Here is a 6,000-nt window from a genome sequence, read left to right as displayed (position 1 = left end):
CCTAGCAATGTCAGAGAATTGAGACTCACTTGCGGGGCATTATGTACATAACAGTCCATTTTAGTTTGTGGATATGAACTCTGCTCAGCTGGTGCAGCAGCTCGAAATGCTAATCACATATTAGATTTACTCAATGTCACCAATTAATAACGAAGGCTTATTCTATTGCTGCAGTCTCCTTAGGTTTCTGTGCTTCACATTAGCTAGAATCAAGAATGCGGTTGGCATGGAATCAATCTCATCACTTAAGACACTTTAATGATGCGGAAATGCTCTCTCTGGAGGTTAGAATTCTGAAAGCTTAACAACTTTGCAGCGTCAATGAGCATATGCACTCAGTTAGTTGGAGGAATTAAATGATAATATTCATCCAGTAACAATTTACCATAGATGTCCTCTGTGTTGAATTGAAAACTGAAGCTGAGACTGACAGATATTTAAACAGAATAAGTTGCATTTGCCAAATGCAATTTAAATGGAATAGAACATTGCTGTTATCACCAGTACCAAAGGAAAAAATAAATTGAAGCTTGTATCAAAATAAGCATGTTCGTGTTAATTTGAAAGATGCATAAAGCAACAGATATCTGGAAAGTTTAAACCAATTTGTTAAAAAACAATAAGCCTCCAACTAATGTTAGCATTCCCAGTGCAGCACAGCCAATAATTCCTTTGTCAGGAGCCTACTGTACATTTCTAATGAATACTGATTCATGAAAAAGAATGGTATTTGAATAAATGGATATATTCTGGGAATCTGTGGTAAAAAGGATACCCTTTGATGGAAGAATATGATGATGTACTTAGTTTTTTAAAAAATTATTTTATAATTCTGAAGGTAATTGAGACTAGTGATGGTACTTACCCATTCAGATCTCTCCATCATTGCCTGAAAACATTTAGGTCAGGTTTAGAAACCCACCACTGCTCTGTTGCAGTAAGTTTCCTCTTTATCATTTGGATTCTAAACAGCGCCTAAACAAAGTAAATTGCATCCCGGCAACAGAATGGCCTGAATTTCCCTTCTATTTGAAGTGAATAGTATTTAGTTTCCCTCTCAGCTGCTATTTGTGGTGAAATCACTGCAATGATGTGCCAGTACATGACTGGGCAGAGCACTAAGCATGCGCAAGATTGCTAGATTGTTCCAGCACGTGGCTGGGTTAAGACGTATTTCTTTATTACTGTAAATAAAAGTTCTCTAATTCTTCCAGAATATGATTCTTTACTGTTAACCGATGGTACATTTAAACAGAAGTAATGTAACATGGTGTCAGAAGTGGTTCTGGAAGAATAATATGGGAGAATCAAAGCTAATCAGAAAAAAAATAGAAGAAAAGAGTTCGAACTGTAAATGGCAAAATGGAAGGTTTGCAACCCCCATCAAAACTTCAGCTGACTGGTAATGTAGCTGAGAAATGGAGGATATTCAAGCAACAGTTTGAACTGCACTTATCGGCGATCGATGATTATGAAGAAAAATGGGAAAAAACCAAAGTTGCGCTTCTGCTCCATGTAATCGGGAATGGCGCAGCAGAGATATATAATTATGTCTTTGAAGATGGAGATAATTTCAATTTAAAGTCAATAATGGACAGATTTGAAGTATTTTGTATACCTAAGCATAATTTAACATATGAGCGATATAAATTCTTCACATGTGTGCAGAGAGCTGCTGAAACAATTGATCAGTATGTCACTGAGTTAAGATGGCGTAGTAGAACTTGTGGGTTTGGATCGCTCACGGAATCTCTCGTTAAAGACAGAATTGTTTGTGGCATTTGAGATAATGCTTTGGGAGAAAGGCTGTTGAGGGAGCAAGATTTAAATTTTGAAAAAGCTTTGGCACTTTGCAAAGCTTCTGAGACCATGATGCTGCAGGCTGAAGAGCTTTTTGTTGAAAACTGCAATGTAAACGCTGTAAAAAAGTGCAAATATATCAAGAACTATAATAATACGTCGACAAAACCGACGAAGAGCAAGATGGCATTTGAAAGAGAAAAGTCATGTGATCGCCGTGCACAGGAACATCGTCCAAATCAGTGTCATGCATATGGCAAAATGTGCAACAACTGTGGTAAGATTAATAACATTTCATGCTGTAGTAAAAGTAGAAAGAAGGAAAATAAATTGAAACAAGTAAATGCTGTGATTGAAGATGAACGTGAGGAATTTTATATAGATGTGCTTTGTGAAAATAAACAAAGTAAGAATGATTGGACTATTCTGTTGGAAGTGAATCAAAACAAAATTCTGTTTAAGCTTGATAATGGAGCGCAGCAACATGTTCTTGCAGAATCTGAGTTTAATGCTTTAAAGCCAAGACCGAAGTTACATCAGACAAATATAAAAGTGACTGGGCATTCAGGTGCAGACATTCCAGTTAAAGGAACATGCATGGCAAAAGTATCACACAAAAATATTGTGCACATGCTTTCATTTGTGGTCGTGTCAAAAAAAGTACAGTCAACTGTGAAAAGAATTTTAGTCCTGGATAGTGACACAGAATCAGAATACAGTGACTTGATGAAAAGGTATGAAGACTTGTTTAAAGGGGTTGGTTGTCTTCCAGGAGAGCACTCATTTAAAATTGACAATACAGTGCAACCCGTAATACATCCATGCAGAAAAGTACCTTTTGCATTATGTCAACAACTGAAAACAGAGCTAGACAGAATGGAAAGGCTAGGGGTCATAAAAAAAATTGATGAACCAACTGAATGGGTCAATTCGCTTGTCATTGTTGATAAGAAAAATGGAAAACTGAGGATTTGTTCAGATCCAAGAGACTTGAATCCGGTCATTAAAAGAGAGCATTTCAAATTCCCCACTCGTGAAGAAATTATGTCACAGTTTGCTGATGCAAAGTATTTTAGTAAATTAGATGCATCCTCTGGATTCTGGCAACTCAAATGAGATGAACCAAGTTCAAAGTTGTGTATCTTTAACACTCCTTTTGCCAGATACTGTTTTCTTAGGCTTCCTTTGCATCAACTCCTGAAGTGGACCATAAAACCATTCACATCCTATATGAGCATGTTGAGGGCATAGATACATCCATGGACGATATTATTATTTGGGGATCGACTAAACAAGAGCATGACGCCAGGCTCAGACAAGTCTTTGAGGCAACATGCAAGGCAAATCTGAAACTGAATAAAAGACAAACTTCAGCTAGGAGTGACTGAACTGACAGCAAAGAGGGTGTGCGTCCTGATCCATTGAAGGTTTCTGCTATTGAGAACATGCCAAGACCGCAATGTAAAAAGGATGTTCAGAGGTTTATGGGAATGGTTAACTATATGCGGAAATTTATACCCAATCTCTCGGAACAGCTTGCTCCATTGAAGCAGCTAACAGAAAGGAGAAATGAATGGAGCTGGAATCATGAACAGGAGAAGGCATGGCAAAATCTCAAGAAAGTGCTCACAAAAGAACCTGTGTTAAAATTTTATGATGCTGAGAGACCCATCAAAATCTCATGTGATGCATCTCAAGCAGGTTTAGGAGCAATATTACTCCAGAAGCATGATAAGGAGTAGCGACCAGTGGCGTATGCATCTCGTTCTTTAGCAAATCCAGAAACAAGATATGCCCAAATTGAAAAGAATTACTCAGTATTATCATAAGCCTTTGATTGCATTGTTTAACAAACCTTTAAGCGACTGTCCTTTGCGAATTCAGCGAATGCGTTGTATGTGTCATACACACCTGGAAACTCCATGTACATGGCTGACACACTTTCCAGAGCCGTGGATCCAACAACAAAAGACAGTTACAGGAACGTTACTGATGTTCAGGTATTTATTAATATGGTCGCAGAAACTGTACCTGTTGCTCCCAAAAAGTTGGAACTGCTCATCTTGAGACAGAGAAGGACAAAATTCTCGGCCAGGTAATACAAGAAGTGATGGATGGATGGCCAGATAATAAGCATGACTGTATCTCAGAAGAACAAGAATATTGGAACCACAGATCAGAACACTCTGCTGTGGATGGGATATTGTACAAAGGGAACAGAATTGTAATTCCTGAAAATCTCCATAAAGAAAGAAGGCCACCTAAGTATTGAAAAATGTAAGAGAAGGGCACGGGAAGTGATGTTTTGGCCCAGGATGAATCAAGAGATTGCAGAATTGGTGTCTTCTTGTCAAATATGCCTTAAATACCAACCTAGCAACACTAAGGAGCCACTACATCCACATCCGAATCCTCAGAGACCTAATCAGAAGGTAGGTGTTGATCTTTTTGTAACTGACAACTAAGACTATCTATTAATAACAGATTATTACTCATTATATCCTGAAGTGTATTATCTGGGCAGAACGACTGCAGAAAATGTAATTACATGCATGAAATCAGTTTTTTCAAGACATGGTGTACCTGATGAAGTTTTCACAGACAATGGTTCACAATTCAGTAGTGAATGCATGAAACAATTTGCTTGTGAATGGGGCTTTGCTCATACAACATCTAGCCCATTTTTCCCTCAGTCTAATGGATTAGTTGAGAAGTCGGTAGGAATTATCAAGAAACTGATGCACAAAGCAAAAGACAGTGGAGGGGATTTTTTATAAAGCTTTGTTAGCCTATCACAGTACTCCACTTGAATGTGGATTTTCACCTGCTCAGCTCTTGATGGGACGACATTTGAGATCTAATCTACCAATGGATGAGAGCCTTCTGAGAACAGAGGAAGGTGAACAAGTGAAACGATGGAAAGATGAGCACAAAGCAAAGCAGAAAACATACTTTGACAGACGTTCTCATCCATTACCTGAACTGCACCAGGGAGATGAAGTAAGAATACAAGACAAAATGAACACAGGGACACAGAAAGCTACGGTACTTGAAGAAGTACAACCTAGATCATACATGGTCCAGACAGAGGAGGGAGCAGTGGTAAGAAGAAATCGCAAAGACCTCAAGAAAGAGCAACTTCAGAGATTCAGTTATCTGATGAAGACAAGATAATGTAAATAACAAGGAAACACAAGAACTGTGTGTACCACTTAGAAGGTCTACTCGTGTTCATAAACCCACAGAGACTGATAGGGACTTGTTGAATTATGTATTTACTTTGATTAATGTTGTTAATTGTTTTTCTTTTAAGGAAAGGAAGATGTGGTGTTATCACGTGCAATGATGTGCCAGTACGTGACTGGGTAGAGCACTGAGCATGCGCAGGATTGCTAGAATTTTGCAGCACGTGGCTGGGTTAAGCCATGTTTCTTTATTACTGTAAATAAAAGTTCCGTAATTCTTCCAGAATATGATTCTTTACTGTTAACCCACGGTACGTTTAAACTGAAGTAACAAAACACTATTGACAAAGCAGTCCTTAACTCTGTGCAGTAAAGACAAAAGTGTCTGGAAATAAGATGACATAATGCCAATTTTTGTTAGAAACTGGTGCCTTGAATGGAATCCTTTACCATTTTTCAAATATTTTTCACCTTCAGTATACTCCCTGGGCAATGGGACTCTCCAAAAGGCAGGAATAGTGGTTAGGCATGGGTTGGGGATGACAGGGTGTGAGAATAAGCAAGACAACGTTAAGGAGAAACAACAATCAACTAATCCAACCAATTGATTAATAGTTGAAATGAAAGCGAATAGCCAACAATAATTGGGAGTAATTAATCATTATTCCAAAATCTTCATTACACTACCTTTGCAAGATAATGTTTAAATTAAATACCTTTGTCTGTAAAGAGCGTTGATAATTTTGCTACAAGTCCTGAAAGAAGAAATCTATCTCTCTCCGATCAGCAATCCAACTGGTTACAATGAGTTCCAATTCTAACCATAATCAGTCTGACTAAGAATAATAGATTTTTAAAATCACAATAGCATGGGTCCTAGGCAACAGAAGATAAAACAGGAGCAGAGATTGTTGTTTCCTGTAATGAGGCAAGTAAGATTAATTGATTCATTTGCAAAGAGAAGTTGCTAAGATGTCTTCAAAATATTCCTGCAATTGTGATTATTGATTTTCTT

The sequence above is a fragment of the Hypanus sabinus genome, chromosome 19, assembly GCF_030144855.1.
Source record: "Hypanus sabinus isolate sHypSab1 chromosome 19, sHypSab1.hap1, whole genome shotgun sequence".
Taxonomy (NCBI): domain Eukaryota; kingdom Metazoa; phylum Chordata; class Chondrichthyes; order Myliobatiformes; family Dasyatidae; genus Hypanus; species Hypanus sabinus.
The sequence above is the reverse complement of the archived record's forward strand: the minus strand, read 5'-3'. Positions refer to the sequence as shown.